The sequence below is a fragment of the Stegodyphus dumicola genome, chromosome X1, assembly GCF_044657685.1.
Source record: "Stegodyphus dumicola isolate Sdum_Otavi_A_Nest chromosome X1, ASM4465768v1".
NCBI classification, from domain to species: domain Eukaryota; kingdom Metazoa; phylum Arthropoda; class Arachnida; order Araneae; family Eresidae; genus Stegodyphus; species Stegodyphus dumicola.
In genome coordinates this window covers 32,351,654-32,368,013 of record NC_140780.1, presented here as the reverse complement: position 1 = coordinate 32,368,013, position 16,360 = coordinate 32,351,654, and positions in this window count along the sequence as shown.

Genomic DNA, 16,360 nt, shown 5'->3' with positions numbered 1-16,360 from the left:
GCGGCTGATGCCCAGGAGCCTGTGACAAGTGTCTCCACGCACCTAAGTCTTAAATATGAAAACTCTATAACTGTTTTTGAATCTGCCACTAGGCCTATTAATATTTCTACTCTTTGAGCTTTAAGGAAATTATATGTTGAAGCAACCAATCATTGTGCGGTGCTTTATTATGTGATGATGTAGATTTCATTACATCAGCTGTCAAATGTAATAATTTTATGGGTGGGCAAAGAATTTTGCTCTTTCACATCATGTTTACTTAGTAAAAATTCAAACTTTTCCTTCATTGCATCTTTCCTCCTCAGTCATGTAATGAATATATTGTTCAAGTCAACTTAAGGGTTTAAAAATTATAAAATTTGTACTTTAACATACATAATATTAATAACTTAATTAAATTAATGAAACCAAAAAACTTGAGAAAACTCACTTAATAACTGACATATTGGAGCATTATTAAATACAGAGCAACCGGAAAATAGGAACAATCAAATAACCGGAATGAAATTGCAGTTGCACAATCACTAAACCAGCAAAACTTCTCAAACTTTTTGAAGCCGTAGGTGCATTTAAAATCATATGAATATTAGTAGGTGCACCATACAGAAAGTTTCGAGAAATATGTTATAATAATTACGTTATATATTACCAGAAAAAAATAATGCAATAAAAACAAAATACACCTTAAATGTATTCATTTTTGTGTTTATGAGTAACATTAGCCTAATATGTCCTAGCAATTTCTTCGATGTTTGGATATATATTTGCAAGGCAGACTCTCATTTCCTCGTTAATATATTAAAGAATTCTTCTCTTTTTACACTTAATTTCTGCTGGGGGTAAAAAATCCTAATTCAAATAAGTATGATATTAAAAATTGGGGTAAAGTCTTCAAAGCTTTTTTAGATGTTGACACATGTTCTTCTTTTATAGAAGTCCAAAATGCTTCAAGAGACAATTCTTCATGTTTAATCATCAATCTCTAATGAGTGATATACCTGCCACTTCTTCTGGTAATGTTAAACCAAATCACTTGAAGTTTCCATGAATGCGTTGTTCAGTGTTAAATGGAGGAAATAAGAACTTGATTTTTTTTCTAAATATTATTGGAAGCGTTTCATTTATGCAAGTGTTACTGACGAATGAAAATATTTCCAAATTATCTTCAACAGCTATTCTTTTCCAAATCTGCAGAATTCTCTGAAATGCGTTTATTTTATCTGTGAATGTAAGAAAATACAAGAAATTCTTGTTGTAGCTCATGTACATGGATAAGTACTTTCTCTTGATGGTCATCCCACGTCATCATGTAAAATCAGCCATCTGTGTTGATTGATAGAAAACTTTTCGAATAAATGAGATTTTTATTGGTCTTGTTTTAACAAAGTATACCATCTGAACAACTTTATCTAAAACTTCAACGTTTTACTATCAAGGCCTTTCTATGAAGAAAGCAATGAGTTATAATAACATTCCCATTCTATGTTATTTACAAAAGATGAAAGGTCTTTAATACAGCCTACCATGGAAAGGGATCCATCTGTACAAATACCTACACATGACTTCTATATTCACTGCCATTTATCAAGATAGTTATTCAAAATTTTGAAAAAATGTCTTCACCTTTTGTAGATAAACTTAATTCTTTGCAAAAAAAAAAAAAAAAAAAAAAAAAAAAACTGATTTACTATTTGATTTTCATTAATAAAATGGACGAATGCTAAGAGTTACGCCTTGTTGGTAACACCTGTTGACTCAACAACTTGCAGTGCAAAATTTGAATACTGAAGTTTATTACTGCATATGTTGGAAAGTCTTATTTAGTTTTACTAATAGTTATTGTAATTTGTGAGCATTTCCTAAATTCTCTTATTTCTCCTCGCATTTCCTCGCCAGGATGTAAATGAAGTAAATGAGTATTTAACCTGTTGGAACAAAAAGATAAGACGGAGCATGATTTCGCTAGTGAAAGTGCATGTTTACCAGTTTTTCTCCAGTTGTTATTCTTAAGGAGCTATCATACCTAGCGACGCGCGTGCCTAGGCGGAACATTTCCGAGAAACGAGATTCTAAGTAGCACTTGTAATTATTAAAAATGTCATCTGCTGATTGAAATCAATTGTGTTATTTCAGTAGAGTGTCAACCCATTGTAAAAGCAAGATGGAAAAAAAAAAAAAAAAGAGTTGTTTGCAAGCAGAAGATTGGGTTGTGATTGTCTAGTTCTTGAAGCAACAAAAGAAAAACAAAAAGTTGCAGAAATGCACAATTACATTAGCCGCAAAACAATTGAAGTGCGACAGAGTGACCACATTAAAAACTTGGGAAAATGCTTCTCAGAATAATTGTCGAGATGAAGCTTATGCTAATGCTGATTCTTTGAAAAGTGTGTACATAAATGCAAAGATTATAGAGAAAAACTTAGACATATTCCTTTTAGTTAAAGAGGCACCATAGAAGCAGTAAACATAGCCCTTGACAATATTTCTCCTGAAATACTGGATGATACGTTTCTGTCACTTTACTTCTATATTTACGAACAATTTGTGCTGGAAGCAATGAAGAACGACAGCTCCAATAATTTTAATCTCATGGCAGAGCTGTGCACACAAGGGATCCTACAAATTTAAAATGCAGTAAAGAAATTATTGAAAAATCCAGAAACTATCTGAACTCTCAAGAAATAAAAATTAGGAGTAATATTTTAATTTATTGTGTAATTTAATCTAGTTCTTTTATAATAAATGTAGCATTCTATATTTTCTTTTGATGCTATTTATTATTACAGAACAAATTAAATTAATCAAATGCTACTATTATTATGGGACAGAGGGAATACTTTATAATGAGTTGTAAATTGTGTGCTATTTCTGACCAGTGGTTCTTACTCTACAGCCTCTTGAATTTGGAACATTAGTTCATCTCGTATATAGCCAGTAGTAACAAGCGGGATGAATCATGCCAATTATTTTACATTTTAATGGGGTGTAAATAACAACTCTATAAAATAATTAATTAAAGTGAGAAAATCTTAATTTGAACTGACTTGATAGTTATTTCATTTTATAACAGATTTCATACTTGAACGGTAACATATGTGTGTATAAATAATGATTTTTTTATTAATCGAAATTGGTATTTCAGTGCAAGCAAGAAAATTAAATAAAGGATAAATGTTAACAAAGAATAAATTTTTCAGGCCATGGGCTTATCATGACAGCTTTAGAATTTGGTTAGTCTTCAGTTAATAAAAGCTAAGTTAAGAAATAAGTACTACATAGTAATTACATAATTACACTATAAACCCCTATAAAATACATCCTTTTTTATCCATCTCTTTATCTGAGCTTTCAGGTAAGAAGTTCATTACTTTAAAAGAATTCATAGGGTGTAGACCACTCTTTGTTTTAGTTGATAATTAATGAAATTAATTGGAATTTTCCTTTCTTTTAAAACTTTAGAAAGAAGAACTATCTCTTGCTGTTTTTGTTCAATTTCTGTGCAAACATTTTTATTCTAACAATTTGATTAATAATTATATTTGTAATAAATACCTTTTTAAGAGAGATTAGTATTCCAGTTGATAAGTTTAATCGTTGAAAAACTGAGTTCGCTTCTTTTATCAGAAAGCCTTACTTCTTGTAGATTCCAAATGCTTAAATGTAATCTACAACTAGCTGATTTTTATTTGTTATTATTTATTATCTTCAAACATTTATTATTTTATTTATTATCTTCAAACATTTGGGGTAGATGTTGCTTTTTTCAATAATATTATTATTGTTGAAGGCAAATATATTATCTATATATCTGCAAGTGAAAGCAGATTTATTGCAATCATTTGTTGTAAGGTTTTTATGAAACTTGCAATCTTTAGAAAGGAAATGGAGGTTATATAAGTCGAGTAAGAACTGCTCATTGGAGTTTCATTTTTTTTGAAAGAAAGTGTGTTTCTATGCTTTTTATAGTTATTAAATAGCGAGAAATAGAGATATTCTTTCCTTTTTGAAACTCTAATATTGTAAGTATTTCAGGAAACAATTTTGTAAATTTTAGAAGACGTTCGTACATTTCTTTCTAGTGAAAGAGATGTGTAGAAATTTTCAATGTCATAGCAGTTGATATTGTAAACATTAAAGTTTTAAATTTCTTTCTAGTTGCATGTTGTAAATAATCCAACAGTAGTGTTTTTGAACATTAGATTTATCAAAAGTTATATTACATACGAATTTAAGTAGAGTTGTCAAAATATTATCAAAACTCTTCTTTTAGTTTCTAGCACTATTTGAAATAAACCTAAACTTGATAGGATTTTTATGAAATTTTGGTAGTGCATATAAGTTGGGAAAACTGTTTTATGCAGTAAAAAAAGATAATTTCCATTTTTTGTGAAAAGCGTTAAGTTTGTTGATTTCCGATCTTTCTTTATTTTTGGTTGCTGTATTATGAAGCTCCTGTATTATGAAGTAATATGCTGCTGTATTATGAAGTCGTAAACGTTTTTTTTCAACTGTGCTATCTTCTGATAAATATATATTTCCAGTTTTTAACTACTTTAAATCCTTGAACTTTATTCAAACTCTTTTTGCTTTTATCTAATATTTCCTTTTTCTATTCCTTAAAAAGATGAGTTGGTAAACCTAATGGAGAATTTGCTTTCATAATACAATTGTCAACAGTCGCTGAAATACTTTCAAAACAATTTAATTTAGGAATGTATTTTACTAGTTTAAATTTTGTACTTTTTTCCATAAGCTGATTTAATTCTTGATCCTGTACTACGTCTAGATTTCATGTAATAATATGCTTATGCTGCTCATCCATGCATGGAAGAAATTTCTCTTCATTACAATATTAAGTTGTTGAAGTATTCTTTGTGGTGGTTGGTAATGTTAACTATTAAGTTTTTTGTTGCACTTAAAGCAGACTATTATTATAAATTCTATTCCTGGAAATTTTTGATGAGTTTGGTTAAAGATCTTATATAAGTAGAAATCATCAAAGCTTGTATGAAGAAAGTGGGTAATACAGAATAATTCTTTTGTACTTAGATGAATAATAGTAAAATTTAAATTTGGTAAAATCTGGTATTAAATCTTTGATTATGCTATTTCCTGTAAACTTATTCTTGAAGAAATTTTGAATGATAAGCAGATGTTTGTGAGGAAATGCATAAAAGTTGTCAGTAATTTTCTTCTTAAAATTAGGCGGGTGAGACATATTCCGGTAATTTGACTGCCAATTGAGTAGTATTTATAGTTGTTTTTACTTTCTTACTTTTTCCTCTGGTTCTCCTTTGTGTTTACCCTCCACCCTGAAGAGTCAACTGTTAGTATACTCTTGTATTAAAGTCAGATTTACTATTTAGCGATGAGTTTAATCCATACAGGTAAAGCAACTATGTTGTAAAATATAAAGAGATTCCTTCAATAGTCTATTTTTTATAAGGACCTATATCTAAAATTTTAATAACAGTATTGTTGAAATAGTGCAATCTGAAATGTTCCAGCTCTTACGTAGTTGAAAATTTATTGGTATTATCAATTGCAAACTTTTTAATATGAGACCTATGGTTGTTGATCATGATGTTTAGGTTATTTTTATTCTGTCCAATGCAAACAAGATTGCAAGTTTTACATGTTACGGAATAAATACAATTAAATGTTTTCCACAGCGATTGCCATTTTGTTGCATTAGATTTGACTGGCGTGTCATTATATCTACAGGTTAATCAGTTGGAACTCTGATATTCTTTAACTTCCATATTTTTGATACTAGCAATAATCAAAAGTAATCAGGTAGCTAGTGATAAATTAAAGTTTATAAAGGAGAACCTTACCCATTGTCTTTGTACTAGTTCAAAATTCAAAAAGTTCTTGTTAAACTGTTTTATTAGTAAAAGCGCTAAAAGCTGCTTACTAGATTTATCAGGTTCAAGGACAAAGCTCATTTACAGTTACTTAAAGAAGCCACTGATGATCGACCAAATCTAAGAAACTCACTCTCAACTAAGGACTTCAAGAGCAAAGAAGTTCTTCATTACTTTTTGGAGCACCGGAGGACATTATTCCTGAGGATATAAGTACGGCACTTTCAGATACTTGCTCACACTGTATTGCAAAAAATATTTATTTCTGATACCATATTCTCGCAGCCGTAAGAAAAATTGGGTCCTTGCCCTGGATCAGTCAACAGTAGAAGAAAATTACTGTCTTTTTATTGGATTTACATGTTGTCCTAATAGAAAATATATACCTGTTACTCGCTGTTATATCTAAAATTGAGTTGTTACATCTAAAATAAAGTGTACGGATATGTTCAATATGCAGGGAACACTTCTACAAGAATCAGTAATGACGCAATAGAGAACACTATGCGCCACAATAAGCAACTAACTTTCAGTCATACTAAACAGCTTTTTTTTTATGTGTGTGTGCAATGCAGACTATGGTATTCTGCAACAGTCAATCGAATGCAAATTATAAAATGTGTGAATATGGTGAGGAGGGACTAACAAACCATTATTTCGTTGAATGCCATCGTAAAAATTCATTACACCTGCGAAAACTCGCTGAAAGAGCTTAGCTATGGGTTATAAACAATTAAAAATTATATAGTACATGAAAAAATAAGGAATATTTTGGAACACTATAAGAAGATTGACTTTGATAAAGCCTTAATTTTACATGCAATTCTAATAAATGCGCCGATATGGGATTCTCCTGATTCTTTAACAACCGTAGTTAAGAGTTATCTCGTCTGTATCTATCTTCATCTGTAAATGTCTCCATCCGCACATTCAATCCGTAGTCAGCCTGTATTGTTAAATTTTCTAACCCGTTATTTTAAGTTAAAGTATTTTTTCCTTTCAATTCTTATTTCATTTTCCTGGGTGCCCACCAGCGGCCGAGCGGTAAAGACGCTAAACGCTGGTAGTTCGGTTTGTGGTTCGAATCCCGCGAACGGGCTGGCTGCATGGGCGTTTTCGTGGTTTTCCCCATGTGTAACGTGTATACGAGCCAGTTTCCCTTAGAAAGTCCTCCACGAAGGCATCCCTCCCTTTAGGCAGATAGCCCTCGTGTGCTTTGCCATAATTAAATAATCCAATCCAATCCATTTTCCTGGCAGAATGCAAATTTAAAGCATGCGCGTTATCCAAGTTAGGTAGAAGAAAGGAAGTACTTAAAAGAATGTTTTGGAAGGTAAAATCAGAACGTGTTCTGTTCTCCTGAAGGCCTCGTTGCTATCTTTGATTCTCTAGCGATTAGAATTCGGCCGCGTTGTGTTATTCTTGCCATTAGGCCTGTTTACGCAGATTTTCAAGTCAGAGCCAGCTTGTGCGATAGTTAACTGTGAAGCTTTTAGGCTATACTTAATTTCTTCAATTTTTAAGTTACTCATTACCTTTTGAATTAATCTTGAAGTGTTGGCTTTTATAAGCACGAATTGGTGCCGTTTGTTAAACTTATTTAAGTTAATAAAGAGTTCTTTACACCCTTCTCCTGACTTAGTAGTATTTGAAAGGACTTGGTGATAATTTACCAACAGTCTTCAACGTCGTGAACGTAACTATAATAGCTAAACATGCACGATGTTATACTGCCGCCCGAACATTAAATAGAGCCATGTCTTACGAAACTGAAAGATTTACTTCCGCCTCATCAACGACGCTAGTTTCGTCGGAAGACCTCAATTCTGAATTCTATCGAACAGTTAAATTTCCATTTTCAATGGCATTCAGTGCCAGAGGCATAAAAAGTTACTATTGTAACATCCGTAGTTAAAAGGCAAGCTTCCACATGGTATAAGCGAATTGGAAAATTCGTGTTGGGTGAGTTTGAGAGCGAGAGCTATACCTTGGTAAATTTTAAAAACGCTCTATTAAAGCGTTCTCCATTGTCAAGGAGTGAGCCAAGCTCGAGGTGGAGCTAAGATAAATTATATTACTTTTTATACAAAACTAGACAGAAATGAGAACAATAAAATAAATTTATTGCTTAGAACAGACACGCATACTTTCCGCTTGAAAATACGTAAATAAATAATAAAGAAAGAATTGAAAATAAAGAATAGCTATGTGATAACATTAGCCTTTTAGTCCTTAATTTTAATTCCGTTTGTTTATGTCATTAGGTATTTTGCCTGTATAATGTGTCCCCAATGCCACTTTCGTTACAAAGCACAATTAATTTATACTTTACGGTTTACAAAAAAATTAAACATGTAATGGGTTTTGGTATCAAGTGAAATAATTGTTCTAGAATGTAGTAATAAATTAATGTTTATATTTAAAATTTACTATAATTTTAGCCAGATAAGCGTTTACACTGACATCACATCCATGACAGAAAGACTCTTAAAATACTAAACAAGGAAATTATTCAGATATTGTTTGTTGGCTATAAATTAATTCCAAATGAGGAACCATGCAACAATTAAGAAAGGCAAAAGATTAAATAAATACGGAATAAGAAAAGATGAGAACTTGAAATTCACTAGCCATAAATGAAAGCTAAGAAATATCATTATGAAAAAAACAGAATGCAGAAAAATAAGTATATACAAACCAGTAACAGCGAAGAAAATAAGTAAAATAAATAAATAAAAAATTTTTTTTTAAGAAAGAGAGAAAGGAAGAAAATGTAAAACTGTAGACATTGCAATTAATTTTGACATTCCCCCCTCCCGAAAAGTTAAAAAAGACAAAGAAATAATAAGGTAGAGAAGACAGTTTCTTGCACTTCAAATATGCAACTCAGCATAAAAACTGCAACACCAAAACGAAGAGGTCATAGAAATATGTAAATTTACATGATAAACAGACATATTAATCATATGCAAATTATCAGAAATGGAAACAAAATATTCATTTCATCTAGATTTATTCAGTATATAATATGGCCACCATGCCCCGAAAAATACATTCTCACACACCTTGGCAATTTTATAATGGAAATTATTAACAGTCGTCCGTGAAATGTTTTAATGTCTTGTTACACTGCAAGCACTTGGGCGCGTTGAGCATTAAGACTAGTAGCTAGTTCTTTCTTTTGCAATAGTCAACTTATGATGTCTCGGACATGCTTCTCAGGAGACAAATCCGAAGATGTGGGAGGCCACGGTTTGCTCATCAGGTCCATGCAGGCTATTGAAAGTAATATGATCGACATACCGCTTAGTGTTTTCATGTTGAGAAACAGAACTTCCGACACTTAGTAGGAATGGTCATTGTGGATGTCCAAAGTAATATTTTCGTGGAGGAATTTTTTGAAGTGAAACTAACTCATATTCATGTTACATATGGTGATAACCACGAAAACACTCATGCGTTAGTCTCTTCGCCCGAGTTGAAACCTAAGTCAAAATCCAGACGTTCAGCTACTCGGCCACTACAAGCATGACATTAATGATAAAAGGTCAAAAGGAGTAGCCGGTTTGATGTTGAAGTGCCTTTTAATCATATATAGTACTGCACACATGATACATATTTTATATTGGTACTGGTGGCGAAGCACATGCTCTGTAAAGAATCTTTTTATATGATTTAAATTTTAAAAAATAAAACATGCAGGTAAATTAATAAAAATCACATTTTATAAGCCAAGATAAAACAAGTAATCCGGATATTTGGAATTTTTTTAGAAATCTGAGGTTTTACTATTCGGAGTTCTACTGTATTTACGCCAGCAGATTCACGAATGTTAATTAAAATTCTTTGCGGTGTTTGAAGATTTCTAAGTTCTGATTTTTAAAAACAGGTTATTTAAAATTATTTTTGGTTCACACGAATTAAGATAACTCACATCCGGGCAACCTAATTTATAAAATCTTTTCAGGCATTCTTAATCTTTTCTAATGTTACTGAATGCTGTCTTTTATAACTTGATGTCCCTGAACCCAAGGTACTTAAATCAGCATTAATTTCGAAACAAAACGCAGGTGAGATCAAGAAAATCGTTCAAGGTCATTTCTGCAGCTTCTAGCATTGTCCAACACACACAAGGTCACTGAAATACTGAAAGCTCAATCACCTTGCCGTTTGTCCCTTCCCGATACGATGCAGACAGCAGCATTTCTAAATTGTGAAAAAATGAACGGCTGGCATATATAAGGATTCTTTGTTTTCCTTAGTGACACTTTTGAATTGAGATGGAAGGACTGAAAAATATACTACAGAACTTTGACAGCTCGAAATTTCTGATACGTAGAACCAAACATCGAAACGTAAAACTCAAAATTAATGTCAACTTTTCTCGGTGATGGGAATTTTCGATTATTTGAAATGTCTTTCTCCTCCGTTCTGATTAGAATTATCGAAGTTCGAATGTATTTCATTTCGAAAAGAAAAATTTTTTCTTAATGGAATGTTTATTTTCTTTTTGCGAGGTGCGAAACAGAACTGTTTGAGGGAACGAAAAACATATTTTGTGCATGAAAAAAAGAGCACCTTAAAACATGATTCGCTTTCGTTTTCTACGCGCATATTGATAAAAACACAACGGGTGTTACCAACTAGCCCATTCGGAAATTGAATAATTAGATGCGAACACTAGTAAAAGTTTGTTAAGTGGTTACGGTTATGTACCTAAAAGGAGTAATGCCTTCTTGAGGCTTTTCTAAGGAAAATTGATTCGTATTTACATTACACATGCAGAAAATCGCAAAAACTACTATGACCCCAGCCGTTCGCTGAAATTCGAATATAAGTCGAAGTACCAGCGTTAAACAGCCTTCACCACAGTCCTCCCTCCCTTAGGCGTATATAACTCTAGTGTGCTGGGTAGCTTGAATCAGTTTGTTCATCGGTTTCATACGTTTCATACCCTTCACGGTGTGTCCGAGATATGAATCCTACCGCCCAGGGATTTGGTCTGATTCTATTGGTCACTGGTAAGTCAAATAGCAACTGAGTAGAAAAATATTAAAGCTGTAATAATGCGTGACAGAAATACATGATCAAATATTCCAAAATAAAAGACTCTCCTCCCGTCTGAAAAATTTGGGTGCTTCCTAATTACTCGTACCCTCGGTTTACTCCCTTATGTTGTTGCTTATGCTCCGCAGTCAGACCAAGCCTACGAAATTCCTTATGGCAAGGAGCGCTAGATTACGTCTGCCGTTGGCAACAGCTTTGAGCACTATTCAGGTGACAGTGCGATTTTGCTCAGCTCCGCCTCCAATTTTGATGGATAGCACCCCTCTCCCCTTTCACCAAAGCACACGAGGGGACTTTCGGCTTGGCGCATATTTAGAGTGCCGCCATGCCGCACCGCACATTTATAAACATCCATGCCTTCTCCGGGATTCGAACCCGTGCCCTTCGGCACAGTAGTCAGCGACGCTAACCACTATACCGTTTGGGCGGCTTACTCTATTATACTGGCCTTTGACAGTACATTCAAACCTATTTTTGTGCGGTGGATAGGGACTGCATAAAGAAAAACGCATAAAAAAATCCCACAAAACTTCGCGAGTAACTATAAAAAATAGCGTCAGAGTCGTGTAGAGTTAACTTTTCTTCAGTTAGCATATAGTCGGCGATCAGTTTTGGCGACGACTGTTGTTTCACTGGACGCTTGTATATGTCTCGGTAGCCAGATATACAAGATTGAAGCTCCCTTTTTCACTATTTATTTGATTTTTTTTTTATTGATAACTTCGTCGATTAAGTTCCAATTTGATTGAAGTTTTCATATACCGGCCAAAAGACCGCACAAAAAGAGGTTTGAGTGTATAAGCTTTAGGAGCTTTTAACATACACGCCCGGAGGTAGGGACATCAACCATCCGAGTGGATAAAATCGCTGATCACTGGTAGTTCTGACCTGGGTTCGACTCCAGGCGAACGGGCTGGCTGCATAGGCGTTTTCATGGTTTTCTCCATATGTAACGTGCATAAGTGCCAGTTTTCCTTAGAAGTCCTCCCTCCCTTAGGCGTATATAACTCTAGTGTGCTGGGTAGCTTGAATCAGTTTGTTCATCGGTTTCATACGTTTCATACCCTTCACGGTGTGTCCGAGATATGAATCCTACCGCCCAGGGATTTGGTCTGATTCTATGGTGCATGGGAAATTTTAATCTATACCTTCTGGAGATGGAACGCTCGGGAAGCTGCGGCGCGAGAGAGTTCGTTCAATGATCCCTCTGTGACCCTGAGAGTCCGCTTTTCCGCTTAATAAGGAGGGCAGAAATGGCTGACCACCCACAAATGCATTCATTTGCAGGACTGGCGTATTGGTTTCAGCTTTCGGTAGAAGTGTCCATTTATTTTAATTTATGAAGATACACGTGCCAAAAAATACGCCATTCATGCCCGTGCCACATACCGGTTTGAGTATATGCTTTATATTTAACGGTCATTTCGGTAAACAGTATTAACTGCTACAAAAATATAAATATTCATTTTCTTTTCTGTTTAAATGTCTTTTTTAAATATATATAAAATGTTTTTGATGTTATTTATGAGCAGAACAGTAACTATGAGCTATAAATATAGCCAAATGTTTCGCTAATTCACAAAGTTACCAATGTGGTGATTATTCATGGGGGGGTGAGGATTATCAGAAAGTACTAAAATTTGAGACACTGAAAATAACTTTAAAATTTTGATTATGATTGATTTCTATTTCGGAATCATACAAAATTAATTTGAAACTTATGACAAGTAATTTATTTTGAAAGGGTAATATTTTAAAATGACTTGTAAATTAGTGAAGAGGCAACTATATGGGAAAATGAAAACAACTTTATTTCCGTTTAAAACATAAAAAATGTCAGTTATCAGTCAATATCTTTTCAGTTTTTGTTTCATAAATATTAAAATCAAGTTGCTGCTTTCAATTCTAGTAAATTACTGAGTGACGTATGTTTCAAAATATATCTATGACATACATTTAATGCGTATATTCCCTTATTAATATGGGCTGATCGGATTAAGCTAAATGAATGCTCTCGCAAGAGATTCTGGTTCAGTATTGCACATTTTGGACTTATACGGCTAAAAACAAAAAATTGAAAACTTTCTTAGACACTAAAAACCTAACGTGGTTTTGTAGTTAGTATAAACTAGTACAAGCTAATCAAAATTATCATTTTTAATAGAGACTCGTAGCTTTATGTTTTGGAGTTTAATGTATAAATTCATGCACATGCTTCCGGCATTAGAATCAGAGTCCACTGTTAAACATTAAATTGCAGAGTTTCCAAATGTAGATATAATGTGACCACAATTCGGAAATGGAAATCACGCTTCTTTTGGAAATTTATCAGTGGATTTTCTATTTTTTAACAAAATATGCATTGGAATATTTTGGTTGTAAGTACTATTTGAAATGAAAGGGGGTATTCGTTATAAACGTGCTAATTGTCCAATTATACTGAAATATCGAGATTATCGAATTTTAATTACACTACCAAAAAGTTATTAAACAATACAATAAACAGATAATGAACAGATCTTCATATACCCTCTTCCTTTTTACCTAATCATTTGTACAGTTTTCTACAAGACGCAATAAGAAACGGAAAACCGAGAGAAAACTTACTAAATCAAAAACCAATCCAAAGAAAATTAGAAAGTTGAGAACATTTTTATATGCATAATAGCAACATATGAAAAAGATTCGTAAGACCACGGCCCGTAATAATGCAAATGAAATAGAAGAAGAATATGCCACATAATAAATAACATTTGTTAAAAGTGATGGAATGTACTACTGGTGAATCTTATCAGAAAGGGCCTCGTAAAAATTTAGCTAAGAAGTTTGAAGATGTAGAAGAAATAAAAGGGGAAAAGATGTGATGAAAATTTTATTAATGAATGTGTGAAATACTTGAGGAAACAGATAAATAACAGTGACACCATTTTAGTGCTTTTGGGAATAATTGCTGCAATGATCCATACTGATTACTGATCCATACTAATCTTATTTTTAGGCAAGAAAGTAACAAAAAGCGTGTTAGCAAAACCACAAAGTTTTACCGTGAGAAGGAAGCTGAAATCGTCGCTCTTAACTACTCTAACAGGTTAAAAAAGTTTTAACGAGAAATTAAAGAGATGAAAGTACCATCAATGTGTCTCCCTCCCAATGTGTCTTTCAGCAGAATCTTTAAGCCTTATTTAACATTTAATCATACATGAAGAAATACATGCGGATATCAAATACAAAATCAAGCAAAAGGCTATCTTGAACTTGGCGCTGGTCTCCTAGAAATTCTCTGTCGATTTCGTAGCTGTGTAACTTAATACATAACAGCCAGTTTTTCACTTAAAAAAGGTTCTTTACGAAGGCTTTCTTTCCCCCATTAGACAGATGGGCCTGGAAGGAAAACATTAACTTTGCGCAACAAATACTGTTCGCAGCAGGCATGACTAAGCATCTTTCCAGTTGCTGCATTTTAAGCAACGAGGTAAATATGTTGCGACTGCATAACAGTCATAAATCACATTAAAATATTCAGAATTAATTTTATACAACTCACATTACCAAAAAGTTATAGCTTTGCTTATATTAGAATAAAATAAATTTAAAATAGCGGCGTATTAGAATAAAATGTGTATTAGGTATATATATATATAAATATAAATGTGTATTAGAATAAATTTAAAATAGCGGCAAATATGGTCAATCTCCTAGGAAATTCCATGGCTTCAAGTTGTGTTAGTTTCAATGATATTGACCTCCCCAGGAAAACCTTTTTTACCTACAATTTGGTAGCTTTCGTAGTGAGAGAAATGTATATGTGAAATTTAAAAAAGACCTTACATATAGTAATCTTGAATATTACCTTACAGTAGAAATATCGTTTTCAAAAATAAAAATCATTAAAAATTACTGAAGAAATATGACTAGACAAACACAATTAAACTATCTTTCGCTCCTTACTATCGAGATCGATGAGACAGGTGAAATGGACCCGATAATAGATTCTTCTGTCTGAAGAAAAACATACATTATGTATTTCACAAGTCCATTTACTATTGTGAATGTAATATGATTAGTATTTTTTGTTCTTTATAGTTAGTTATGTTTATCACGACTGTTTCTGTCTTTTTTTATAATTTCCTTTTTATTATTAAAATAGTTTGGAACTACTTAAAAACATTAAATAACACTCCATTATTTGACAAAATGGATTTTTAATTAATAACTTTCTTTGCTAATATGACATTTAGTATATAAGTGTATTGTTACCAGTTGTTGTAATCCTGCTATTTTCTGCCGTTCGTTAGATGCCCACCAGCGGCCGAGCGGTAAAATCGCTGAACACTGGTAGTTCGGTCCGAGGTTCGAATCTCGCGAACGGGCTGGCTGCATGGGTGTTTTCGTGGTTTTCCCCATGTATAACGTGTATACGAGCCAGTTCCCTTAGAAAGTCCTCCACGAAGGCATCCTTCCCTTAGGCAGATAGCCCTCGAGGCTTTGCCGTAAATTAAAGAACCTAACCTACCGTTCATTAATTTTTTTCAGTACATAAATACTCTTATCTGGCTGCTTAGGTATTATGTTACAATTTAAGTCTTATTTCTGCTGTTTATTTCGAAATTTGTACGAGACTAGAATGCACTATTTAATTCCTACTTTTTTTTTTTTTTCCGAAACATGGTTTTGAGTGACGATAAGAAACTTTAAAGATTAAAATAATAAATGTTTGATACCTTATACTCATATCATATTACTAGTTTAGGAGATGAGAAATGTTCTGACTTCTAGCTGCATTCTTTACATCCAATATTTGCCAGAAATTTAAGAAATGTTACTTATTAATACGAAATATTACCCATTTTTAGTTAAAACAGAATAAACAGCTTTTTGAAAGAATAAACTTTAGCAGAAATGGATTTAGTGCATAGAAATAAGGGGAAAATTATAAATACAGCAAACAAGCATTTAAACTTGAAACCTCACGATGGCGCAAGCCGATGAAAGTGAATTTCCTTCAACGGGTCACTGGTAAAACTGGCAATGGTCGGAACTCTAGCGGGTTAAAGTTATCGCGTAGTTGGCATACTTTCAAACAGAGGTAGTTTCCTGACTATGAATAGACAATCGGAGATACAATTGTTTTTTCCAAGAGCATATTTCTAATTGATAATTATAATGGTTACGATAATTTTTCATTTTTTATGCATCATATTCGTTTTTTGACACAGGTGTTATCATTTCCATTTTGTGAAGAAAGTCATGTCTTAACAAAGTACCTAATATTCCGCGATATGCTTCACAAATTATAACAGTCCACCACTTATCAGTATAAGTAAGTGAGTCATTTGAAAACGTATTGCTTAATAATATTTTGGTACTTTTAGATGATAACAAGATGTTTAACAGAATATTTGTTATTCGTGTGCTACAACAATTCC